The 12,873-nt window shown below is 36.4% G+C and overlaps 2 long non-coding RNA genes across 2 annotated transcripts; both read left to right on the top strand.

The window, feature by feature from the left end:
- Positions 1-9,621: 9,621 nt before the first annotated feature.
- Positions 9,622-10,107, top strand: LOC142544867 (uncharacterized). Its single transcript, XR_012820125.1, has 3 exons — positions 9,622-9,739; positions 9,815-9,907; positions 9,985-10,107. It is a non-coding gene; the product is annotated as an uncharacterized LOC142544867 (long non-coding RNA).
- A 1,367-nt stretch (positions 10,108-11,474) lies between these two features.
- Positions 11,475-12,592, top strand: LOC142544868 (uncharacterized). The gene is made up of 5 exons (XR_012820126.1): positions 11,475-11,580; positions 11,647-11,754; positions 11,831-11,894; positions 11,986-12,084; positions 12,371-12,592. It is a non-coding gene; the product is annotated as an uncharacterized LOC142544868 (long non-coding RNA).
- Positions 12,593-12,873: the final 281 nt, after the last annotated feature.

Consider the following 12,873-nt stretch of genomic DNA (forward strand, 5'->3'; position numbering starts at 1 on the left):
TCGATAATGGATATAAAAGTCCCAGAAGGTTTCTCATCGAACCTGAAAAATCTTGTGTCCTTGTCTGAGTTGAAATTGATTGGCTTGAAATCTCATGATTGTCATGTTCTAATGCAGTATTTCCTGCCAATACTCATACGTGATGTGTTACCAAAACATGTTAGATATGCCATCATAAGATTATGCTTCTTCTTCAAAAATATTTGTTGCAAGGTGATAGATGTATCCAAGTTAGATAAGCTGCAATCTGACTTGGTTGTTACACTCTGTTTATTGGAGCAGTATTTCCCCCCCTTCTTTCTTCGATGTCATGATTCACTTAACAGTTCATCTTGTTCGAGAAGTTCGATTATGTGGACCAGTGTACTTCCGGTGGATGTACCTGTTCGAAAGATCCATGAAGGTGCTTAAGAGTTATGTAGGCAGTCGAAAACATCCTGAAGGTTGCATTGTTCAGAGATATTCAGCCGAAGAAGCAATTGAGTTTTGTTCGGAATACCAAAATTGTGGGGACCCGGACGCTAATCATTCTCTTAATCATCATTTGGGACAATTTAATCAATTATAATAAACATGGTCTCAATTTTTTTCTTTTTAAAATACAGTATTAAATGCGGAACGTAATGGAATACATTCTAATATACATGTCAGTATTAAAGTACAAGTCTTGTACTATATACAATCATTCAAACTAAGGTTTAACAACTAAATATCAAGTGTCCAAACCATATCTCTAATCAAGGTCAGAAGTCTCCACTCTAATCCCGATCTCTCTTCATCTTCTCGACCCTGAACCTGTCCCACCTGTTGCCATGCACACATACAAACACGACAACAGCCGGATAACTCCGGTGAGATATACATCCCAGTATAAATCAACGAAACATGCAATCATATAAACAATATAAAGCATGAAACAAATAACAGTAATATGTATCAAAATTTGAAAACATAATCAATATAAAACTATCAATCAGACTCGTGACTCCACGTCTCAGACTAGACTCGATCCTAGTCTAGGGATCCCGGTTTCCAGATGTTGGCATTCCTATATCGACCAACAGTAATAGAAGAAACTCCAATTCTATCCACGTCGATATAACCAAACATCCAGTGTCTTGACCTATCCGTCACAGACTTTGGCACTATCGCCAATTCACTATCCTGTGACATCGTGCAATGTGTCAGTGACGATTCCACCACTATCAGGCACTTCTGTCACAAGATCACTCGTCTAATACTCATCTAATACGTGCTTTCTAAAAATCAATAGAACAAGCATATCAAATCAAATCAATGCATATAATAACAATAAGTATGTGATTTAGGGAAACTCAAGTATATCATACTCGAGTCGTTCTCCCGGTACCACATTGACTTATACCTTTCTTTCGTAGTCTCGGTCTGACGAATTGGGAGTTTTGAATTCAAGACTGTCTCTATCAATCTGAAATGACATATCGAGAATAATAATATCACATTCTATTCCCAATTCAACATTGAATCTGATCAATCTGAATTTAATTCAAAATCAACGGCATAACGGAACAATCTGAATATCCCCGTCAATACAATCTCAACAGATATTAATTACAAATCATAACTCATTTCCAATACCATCTGAAATCAGTTAACAATCCAAATATGTCCAATTTCCAATCAATATAATCAGAAAATTATAACAATTCCATAATCAATCTGTTATTTGATCTGACTTCGATTCTACGATGTTTAATATTTCCAGAACACATAATAATGATCAAATAATAATTCTTCCAACATCATAATTTCAAATGATAACAGAACCTAATAAAACTTACGTCCAGTTATAGCTGTCGATTAGAGGGTCACAGCACTACGTCCGGATTTAAAATCGGATCGCCAAATCGCACAAATTCACGAAGCTAATATCAAATGAAATTTAAAGCTTTCCCCTGAACCTTGTCTCGTTTTCTTTGCTGGGATGCTGAATGAAATTTACCAATTTATATATATCTCATGCATGGTGTGACAAGTGTCCACTCAAGTGCTAATTGCACTTTAGCCCCTGAAATCTTCACTATTTGCAATTTGGTCCTCACAACTCTTTTTAATTCCATTTCAATCCTAATTAATTACAAAAATCGTGGAATCTAATTTATCATTCCAAAATTCGTAAATTAAATAATCTCGGATTAAAATGCTAAAATCTCGGGCCTTACAATTCTCCCTCTCTGAGACATGATTTCGTCATCGAAATCGTAGGTAGTCAAATCATATCAGATAAGAAGATAACAGAAGCTAAAATAAAAGACTCACATCAGTTAAATAACTCTGGGAATTCATGTCTCATATCTGATTCAGTCTCCCAAGTAGCTTCCTAAATGCCTGACGAGTCCATTGGGCTTTCACAAGAGGAATAATCTTTGTTCTGAGTTGTTTTTCTTTACGATCAATAATCTGGATTGGTTTCTCGATGTAACTCAGATATTCATCAAGTTCCGCCTCGTCTGGCTGAATAATGTGAGAATCATCAGGGAGATACTTCCGCAGCATAGATACATGAAAGACATCATGTATTCCAGATAGAGAAGGCGGTAATGCGAGTCGATAGGCACAATCTCCTATCTTCTCGAGAATCTCGTACGGCCCAATATATAGTGGAGGCAGCTTCCCTTTCTTGCCAAATCTGACAATTCCTCTGAAAGGTGAAATTTTTAACAATACTCGGTCTCCTGCCTCAAATACCAACGGTCTACGTCGAACATTGACATATTTGGCTTGTCTGTCTTGAGCTGTCTTCATTCTCTTCTGAATCAGCTTTACTTTTTCTGTCATATCTCTAATCATATCAGGTCCAAACTCAGGTACCTCAGAGATATCATCCCAATACAGAGGGGATATGCACTTCTTACCGTACAATGCTTCAAACGGAGCTATCTCAATACTCGTATGATAGTTTTTGTTGTACGAAAACTCACAGTGGCAATGCATCTTGCCAACTAGTGCTAAAATCAAGCACTACAGCTCTCAGCATATCTTCCAGTGTCTGGATAATCCGCTCTGACTGTCCTTCGGTCTGTGGATGATATGCGGTACTCAGATGTAACTTCGTACCTAGAGCCTGCTGCAAACTCTGCCAAAAGTGCGAAGTAAACCGAGGATCACGGTCTGATACAATCGACTTCGGCACTCCGTGCAATCTGACCACTTCTCTGACATAGATTTCTGCCATTTGGTCATATCTGTACGTCATCTGATACGGAATGAAGCATGCTGATTTGGTCAATTTGTCAATCACGACCCAAATCGCATCACAACCTCTGAAGGAACGTGGTAACTGCGTCACGAAGTCCATGGAAAAATGATCCCATTTCCATTCAGGAATCGATAAACTGTGCAGTAGACCTCCTGGTTTCTTTCTTTCCGCTTTCACCTGTTGGCAATTCAGAAACTTCAATACAGACTCTGTCATATCTGAGCTCATTTGTTTCTACCAAAATCGGTCTTTTCAATTTATCATACATTTTCCTACCATCAGGATAAATGCTAAATCAATTACTGTACATATCTGACACTACCTGTTGTTTCAAATCCGAAACATATGGCACAATAAATCAGTTGTTCATATACAATTCAGTATCACATACCTGATATTATGATCGATGCCCTGCTCTGACTATCGATATCGAGTTCTGTACATTCTGATCAACTTCCTGAACGGCTTTAATTCTCAAAATCAGTTCTGATTCGGCTTGCACAATATCGAGTCTCAACTGTTTACAATCTGTCTCAAATACCGATTCAGAAAAATAACAATTCTCAATCAAATTCAACACAACAGTCATATACAATAACCTGCAAACTCATGCAACTGCAAATATCTGACACTGTCGTTAATCTCGGCCAACTGATCACGGCCTCGCTGTACTCAAATCAACAGATATATCGTCTTCCGATGTCACATACTCTGAATACAATCTGTCTCAATCCAGATTCACATCTCAGCAGTTTCTGTATATCACATCTCAGTTCTCAGAATATTCAACAAAATCAATCATATTCTTCCAATATATCAGAATATCACAGTTAACACAAGCATAGAATCATCAAAATATTTCTGAATACAGAGTTAATCAACTCATAAACATAGCTGATACATCCCAACGATAAACACTCAATCAGAGGTAACTCTTGGCCAGTAATCTTCAAACTGATTTTTCAATTCTTTCAGTTCTATCGGTGCCATTCTGTACAAAGTTCTAAAGAAAAGAAACTGTACCTGGTATCAAGTCAAGGCGGACATCAATATCCCTAACTGAAGGCAAACCCGGAATATCATCTGGAAACAATAGCAACACTCATGCCATTGGTAAATCAGCCAAGAATAGACTCGATTTCAGTAAATCAACTGAGTACGTAAGGAGTCCATCCGCTCCTTTCAATAATCATCGAGTCAGAAATAATACGGATGTCAAAGGAATTCTAAATCTAGATTCCTTACCGTACAATGTTCACTCTTCGGCCATGTCAGGTCCGAATCTTACCATCTTCTAGGATCGGTCTGTAGTAGCTCTGTACTTGGTCAATATATCATATCAATGATGCGGTCAGAATCAGACAACACAAGTACAACACAGCCTAACTCAATCTCATTCTTATCTTACTGCAGTATACAATATTTCACAGAATTCACTGATATCAAAACTCTTCCTAAAAGGTAAAGAGATAACAACTACCGCAGACAGTGACTCAAAAGATAAAGCATACATCAATGCAATTCTTTCAGAAATCAGGGGTAGGATATATGAATGTCTCTCAGTACATACGCGTAATAATCATAAAAGAACAAGTACCTGCTACTATATCGTCAAGTGCATCCAGGATCTGTTCCTCTGTCACTACCACCAGATGCTTCTGCTCCCTGGAATCTTCGGGAACCTCTCTGTGGACATACTCTCGCAAAATGTCCGAATCGTTTGCAGATATGGCAACTACCAAATACTCCTTGGCATTGCTCAGTGGGATGTCTTCTTCCGCAGATTCTGCAATAAACCCCAGTATAACTCTGACTCGAACTACTGGAGCTAGAAAGACTGCTGCCTAACTTCTTAAACTGCTTCTTTCGAGCTTTCAAATCGACTTTCTTCCCACCACTGCTACTACCAGTCTCAAGTCCGAGTCTCGATGCTAGAGGCGCAAACGAAGCTCCTTTCTGTCTCATCAGACTGGCTTAGGCTCTCTTGGCTCTACCCAGAGCATCAGCAAAAGTATAGCGTCGGCCTGTGTTCACCAAGGTCAGTATTTCAGGATTCAATCCCTTAACAAACTGATCAGTCACAGCTTCATCATTCCCGGCCACGTGAGGTGCAAAACGTAGCAAGGTAGAAAATTGAGCTACATATTCTTCAATGCTTAGCTGATCCTATCTCAGATTTTCAAATTATGCCTTCTTATCTTCTTGGTACGAACTTGGGAAAAACCTTTTATAGAACTCAACTTTGAAGATTTTCCAAGTAATCACTGTACCCCTCTGTTCCAAGGCTTCTTTGGTTGCAATCCACCAACTTCTTGCGACTTCCTGTAACTGATGTCCAATCAGTTTGAGTCTACGTTCATCTGGGTACTCAAGTGAATCAAACAGTATCTCTATATCATCCAGCCAATCCTCACAATCAACAGTCGTCTCAGTGCCCTTCAAAATCGGCGGTTGGGATGACTGAAACCTCCTCAACTGTACTTCCATCGGAGTTTCTGATACATCCATCTGATCAATCAATATACTTCCCTGTGCTGGGATTCTTCGAGGAGCTAATCTAATTATCACAAGGGTTAGTAACCAGATACCACAACTTGTTTCAAGTTTCAGTCCTCCTCTGATCATCTTACAGCTGATCAAGAATCGGTTCTGATTCAAACTCAATAATGCATATTACTATATCAAATCAGATAAATCAAGTAACATGTATCAACAAGCAATAAATCATGCTAGCAATCACAAGCAGGAAAGAAAACTCAATCTACCTCGCTCACTAGCTTATATCTCAATCTAGAGGATCTATCGCTCTGATACCACCTGTTGTGGGGACCCGGATGCTAATCATTCTCTTAATCATCATTTGGGACAATTTAATCAATTATAATAAAAAGGGTCTCAATTTTTTTCTTTTTAAAATACAGTATTAAATGCGGAACGTAATGGAATACATTCTAATATACATGTCAGTATTAAAGTACAAGTCTTGTACTATATACAAGCATTCAAACTAAGGTTTAACAACTAAATATCAAGTGTCCAAACTCTATCTCTAATCAAGGTCCGAAGTCTCCACTTTAATCCCGATCTCTCTTCATCTTCTCGACCCTGAACCTGTTCCACCTGTTGCCATGCACACATACAAACACGACAACAGCCGGATAACTCCGATGAGATATACATCCCAGTATAAATCAACGAAACATGCAATCATATAAACAATATAAAGCATGAAACAAATAAAATTAATATGTATCAAAATCTGAAAACATAATCAATATAAAACTATCAATCAGACTCGTGACTCCACGTCTCAGACTAGACTCGATCCTAGTCTAGGGATCCCGGTTTCCAGATGTTGGCATTCCTATATCGACCAACAGTAATAGAAGAAACTTCAATTCTATCCACGTCGATATAACCAAACATCCAGTGTCTTGACCTATCCGTCACAGACTTTGGCACTATCGCCAATTCACTATCCTATGACATCGTGCAATGTACCAGTGACGATTCCACCACTATCAGGCACTTCTGTCACAAGATCACTCGTCTAATACTCATCTAATACGTGCTTTCTATAAATCAATAGAACAAACATATCAAATCAAATCAATGCATATAATAACAATAAGTATGTGATTTAGGGAAACTCAAGTATATCATACTCGAGTCATTCTCTCGGTACCACATTGACTTATACCTTTCTTTCGTAGTCTCGGTCTGACGAATTGGGAGTTTTGAATTCAAGACTGTCTCTATCAATCTGAAATGACATATCGAGAATAATAATATCACATTCTATTCCCAATTCAACATTGAATCTGATCAATATGAATTTAATTCAAAATCAACGGCATAACGGAACAATCTGAATATCCCCGTCAATACAATCTCAACAGATATTAATTACAAATCATAACTCATGTCCAATGCCATCTGAAATCAGTTAACAATCCAAATATGTCCAATTTCCAATCAATATAATCAGAAAATTATAACAATTCCATAATCAATCTGTTATTTGATCTGACTTCGATTATACGATGTTTAATATTTTCAGAACACATAATAATGATCAAATAATAATTCTTCCAACATCATAATTTCAAATGATAACAGAACCTAATAAAACTTACGTCCAGTTATAGCTGTCGATTAGAGGGTCACAGCACTACGTCCGGATTTAAAATCGGATCGTCGAATCGCACAAATTCACGAAGCTAATATCAAATGAAATTTAAAGCTTTCCCCTGAACCTTGTCTCGTTTTCTTTGCTGGGATGCTGAATGAAATTTACCAATTTATATATATCTCATGCATGGTGTGACAAGTGTCCACTCAAGTGCTAATTGCACTTTAGCCCCTGAAATCTTCACTATTTGCAATTTGGTCCTCACAACTCTTTTTAATTCCATTTCAATCCTAATTAATTACAAAAACCGTGGAATCTAATTTATCATTCCAAAATTCGTAAATTAAATAATCTCGGATTAAAATGCTAAAATCTCGGGCCTTACAAAAATGACCTTGATCCTATTGGGGTCCCTCAATCAAATCGCGATCCCAAATCAAACATTGCTGGCTTCTTAGCATGCAAAACACCAATTATAGTGCCACAAGTTGGTCTTCAACAAGCACATTTGACTGTGCTGGAAAATACAGAAGAAGTATCTCCCTACATTATGTAAGTGTATTGCATTATTCTATAATTCTGCACCCATGTGATTGTCAATATTTAATATCCAACACAAATTGCTATATAAATATTTCCACAGTGAACATAAATATTTCCTGAAGTCAATGTTTCCGAAAAAAGAGAAAGATGAAAGGTGGATACAAGATGCTCACAATAAGAAGTTCATTGACTGGTTTCGTGCAAAGGTTAGGTGGATAAATCTACTTTATGCATTTTGTGGTGAACAGTTTGGAGCTAGTATTTTAATCACCCTATTCTAATTGTATAAATGTTAGGTGGATGCTGAAATAGATAGCTGCACTGGTGGAACGACATCAACATTGACATGGTTGGCTCATGGTCCATGTGGGCAAGTCATTAGGCATAGTAGTTACGTGATAAATGGCAATTTATACCAAACAAAGGCACGAGATGATGAGAGAGTTTGCCGAAACAGTGGGGTTTCTCTAGTTGCTAGCACCATGCTTGTCTGTAGTGCCAAAGATAAGAATCCCTTGATGACTGATGTGACTTTCTATGGAGTGATTGAAGAAATATGGGAGTTGGACTATCATCAATTTCAAGTTCCTCTTTTCAAGTGTGCGTGGGTTGCAAATGACAAAGGAGTAATCAACAATGATGAATGTGGATTCACCTTGGTCAATATGAACAAAATAGGGCACAAGAATGACTCATTTGTCCTAGCAAGTCAAGTCAATCAAGTCTTTTATATTGATGACCCATTACAAAAAGGGTGGTCAATTGTACTCCCTGTGCTAAATCGATGTTACGAGGGAGATGATGATGGTTGGACTAGTATTCCTGATTCTCGACCAATTGATGATGTTAATACTCATTGTATTCCGGCTCATGAAAGTTACTTTAGATCAGAAACTGAGGGTGGTTGGGAAACGAACAAGAAAAAATGATGTGTTTCACTTTTATGTCATGTTTTTTGTTATGCTATAAACATAACCTCATTGCTATTATTTATGTCATGTTTATTATTTATGTCAGGTTCCTACAAGTCATGTTTATTATTTATGTTATTATTGTTTCTGTTATTATTTATGTCATGTTTATACATGTCTTATTAGAATTATTGTTTATGTTATTTTAATGGTTAATGTTATTATGTAGGTTTTAACATTGATTTCATTCATGTAAATATGTAGAAAAAGGCTCAATGGGTCGTAAAAAAAGGAAACAAATGCTATAGTTGAGATGATACAAGGAGTACATGATGATAAGCTAAATGAAGTTGCTAATGCAGAGCACCCTATACTTACTGATGGAGAAGAACATCATGTAGATGTGCAGAGGAACAAGCGAGGCCCTACGTTGATGGGTAAACTAATTGCTACTGCCAGATGGGGGAAAAAAGCAAAGATTGATTATGATGACATGGGGCGGCCAGCATACAATGCAAATGGAAGGGCTTTACAATCATACATTGGTTCTATTGCTAGAGCCATGGTGCCAATCAGTATAAAGTCATGGCCTGAAGTTCCAGAAAACATAAAACAAAAACTGTGGGAAGAGATTTCGGTAAGTACAAGATTCAATTTGAATTTACAGTCGTACTTGCACCTCTAACTAATCTGTTTTTGTTGCAGAATGTCTTTGAACTAGCGCCAGAATGTGAGTATGCTGTGATGAATTCAGCATCTCAGAAGTGGCGAAATTTCAAAAACAAATTGACTAGTAGATTTGTTTGGCCGAACAAAGATAATCCTAAAAAGTTGATTTCTCCACCAAGTCAGTATCAACTCCCACTAGCGGATTGGAAAGCATTTGTGGATGCGAGACTGGATCCATCATGGGAAGTACTTTAATAATTGATATGTTTTCTCACGAATTTATTAAATTCAATACTTAACTAAGCCAACATAATGATGCAGGTTACTCATGAAAAACAAAAACAACGGACCATGCATTGTAAATATCACCACAGAATGTCTCGCAAGGGTTACATCGGCTTGGAGGCTGAACTGGTAAGAAACAGAGCAATATATTTGTAATTTTTAGCATGTTCTTCATGTTATTAAACATATGAGTTTTGAAATTGTAGCGGAACAAAAAATTGGTTGCTGAAGATGAGGAAGTTGATAGATCTGTGCTTTGGCGTAAAGCTCGAGAAGACAAATCTGGCAACATAACATGTTCGGAAACATCAGAAGTAGCTGAAAAAATTATAAATGTTTAGTTTTATTCAATCGCCATATTGCCTAGATAAATAACACTGTAGTTTGTGAATTGATTTGTCATGTCTCCAATTGTAGGATGAATTGTTGGAAAAGAAAGACAAAGGAGAGTTCAAATCTTCTGGAATGAATGACGTGTTAACCGCTGCCTTAGGAAGCCAAGAACACTATGGAAGGGTTCGAGGTGTGGGAGGTTTGTAAAACCACAAGTATACTTTAAAACTCCAAGAAAGAAGAGAGAAACAATCTCAAAAGTGTGATTGAAAATGTAAAAGCACAATAGGAGGAGAGTAAAAGTTTAATAGCTGAATTGGAGATGCTGAGGTCTCAACTTGCTGCTATGATTCCATTAATCAATGATCGATCTTCTGAGACTGTAGCATCAAACAAGTTCTCAGGAGTGAAAGACTCAAAATTTTCAGATGATGTGGAAGAAGTTTATGATTTCGGCACTTCAAATACGAAGGTTGTATGTCTCTGAATTTTGATGTCAATTAAATTCTATTCACCTCCATATAAAAATATATCATGTCTTTTTGTTCTTGAAAGGGGAAAAAATGTCACATGGCTGTAAAAGAACGCGAAAACGTGGTGGCTTATGGCACAATAATATCAGAAGGAGGTCCAAATGTTATGATTCACCATGTTCCACTTGGGGAAGAGAACTTCAAGGTATCTATTGATGTTGTCTTAGATGAAAAAGCATAGCTTCCGATCCCAATTAAGTTTGGACCAACAATCATCAATGATGATGTTGGAGTCATTGTTGTTTGGCCTAAAGAGTTGGTTATTTTTCGAACGACAAAGGTACTTTAGGTTTTCGTTTTACTTTGTGTTTGCAACTGTCAGATATGTTGCTCGAACAATATTTTATTTTAAAATACTTGTATGAATAATATTTTAAATTGTAGAGGAAGGGGAAACCTCAATCATTTGAGCTTGCGGATGTTCTTGGTCAGCGCGACAATTTCAAAGAAATTGAGAAAACATTACCCATGTCGTGCAAGTATATCTACTCTCATGTTGTTAGATTGCTGAATGAATCGGATACCATATACATTGAGTTTGAGGACGCTATGTTTGGACGTCCTAAAAGCATACGATTGCTAAGAGAAGATATCTTACGCTTTATGGAGATGAGGGAGATAGGTGCCAGACAAATTTTAGTTTACATGGGGTATATCTCTAACTTACAATATTTGTGTATTTATATAATATTTTTTGTGGTACTTGTTCATATTTTGAAAATTTTCTAAACGATATATTTGTGCATATATATCATGCAGCCACCTCTACAAAGATTTGAAGAAAAAAGACAAGGCTGATTATTTTTCATTTGTGGATCTCGGTAATATACCTACATGCCCGATTGGCACAGAAAGCCATGACTTATCACAACATATTGCTGACCAGTTGGAAGCAGTGTGTAGAGATAGCATCTGCCTCATCCCATACAACACTGGGTAAGAATTTAGTTATTTATAGATTTCTACTTCAAGATAGTCAATGCTGTAATTTCATTTTTTCAGGTACCATTGGATCTTGACAATCGTCAACGAAGATAAGAATATGATATATTTATTGGATTCTACGTCTAACAGAAACCGAGATGATACATGAAAAACTATTGTGACAAAGTAGGTAGTAGCTTGATTTTGAATACATTAACTTATAAATATGCAAAAAAATAACTTCTTACTTTTTAAAATGTAGTAGGGTGAAGATGTACAATGCCTCGAATGGTATTTCTAAAGGGCCAGGTTTTAAAATATTGACGGTATGTATCGTACTTATTTATGAATACATGAATTGGTAGTGGTTATTAATTAGATTGTGATTGTTGCATTAACTTTTCAATTCCATTATAGGGTAATCTGAAACAAAGTGGTTCGGTTGAATGTGGATATTGTGTCATGAGGTACATGAAAGAGATAGTCGATTGCGATGATCCACAGTTGGAGAAGATGGTGAGTTTCTTCTTGGGATAAATTTGTTGATTGATTGAGTTGACTTGTTGCCATTAAGATATATTTTATTGTTGAGATAATGTGTTGCCATTGGGATGTATTTTATTGTTGAGATAATGTGTTGGAGAGTGGTGACATGTTATGAATTTTTATCTGGTGTTATTTCAAGATGCAAATGAAATAAGTTCGTACTTTCAAATGAAACCAGCCTCTATCAGTACTGATATATTTTATATCTGTCAATTTTTATTTGAAATAGAAGAATCTAATGTATTTTCTTTTTCAGATTTCAATTTGCAGGATGCATCAAGAACCAATATTTCACTCAATCTCAATATGACGAGGTCAGAAGTGAATGGAGTGAATTTGTTTACTCCTATGTAGGTGCTTAAATGGATGGTGTATGTTGGGATAAATATTTTGTTTGTCATTGTGGAATTTTGGATATACTTTTGGTTTTGTTGATACATTTTTGGGTTCTTTGTGGATTGATGAATATGTAATTGTGGATTCGTGGATATTCATCATTTTTAGATGGATAATTTATGAATTTAATTATATTAGTGTATTAAGTCATATATTGCGAAGTCTTTTCTTAACAATTACTTCATCAAAATAAAAAACAATGAAGTGTAACAGGTAAATTACTTCGTTGTTATTTGCAAATTATGAAGTAACATAATATTAAATACTTCGTCAATAAGAAATCAGACAAAATGATAGAATTAATTTACTTCAACATTGTTATGTAAAAACGAAGTTGTTTTGCGCAATTACTTCACCAAAATA

Source organism: Primulina tabacum, chromosome 5 (genome assembly GCF_025594145.1).
Source record: "Primulina tabacum isolate GXHZ01 chromosome 5, ASM2559414v2, whole genome shotgun sequence".
Classification (NCBI taxonomy): domain Eukaryota; kingdom Viridiplantae; phylum Streptophyta; class Magnoliopsida; order Lamiales; family Gesneriaceae; genus Primulina; species Primulina tabacum.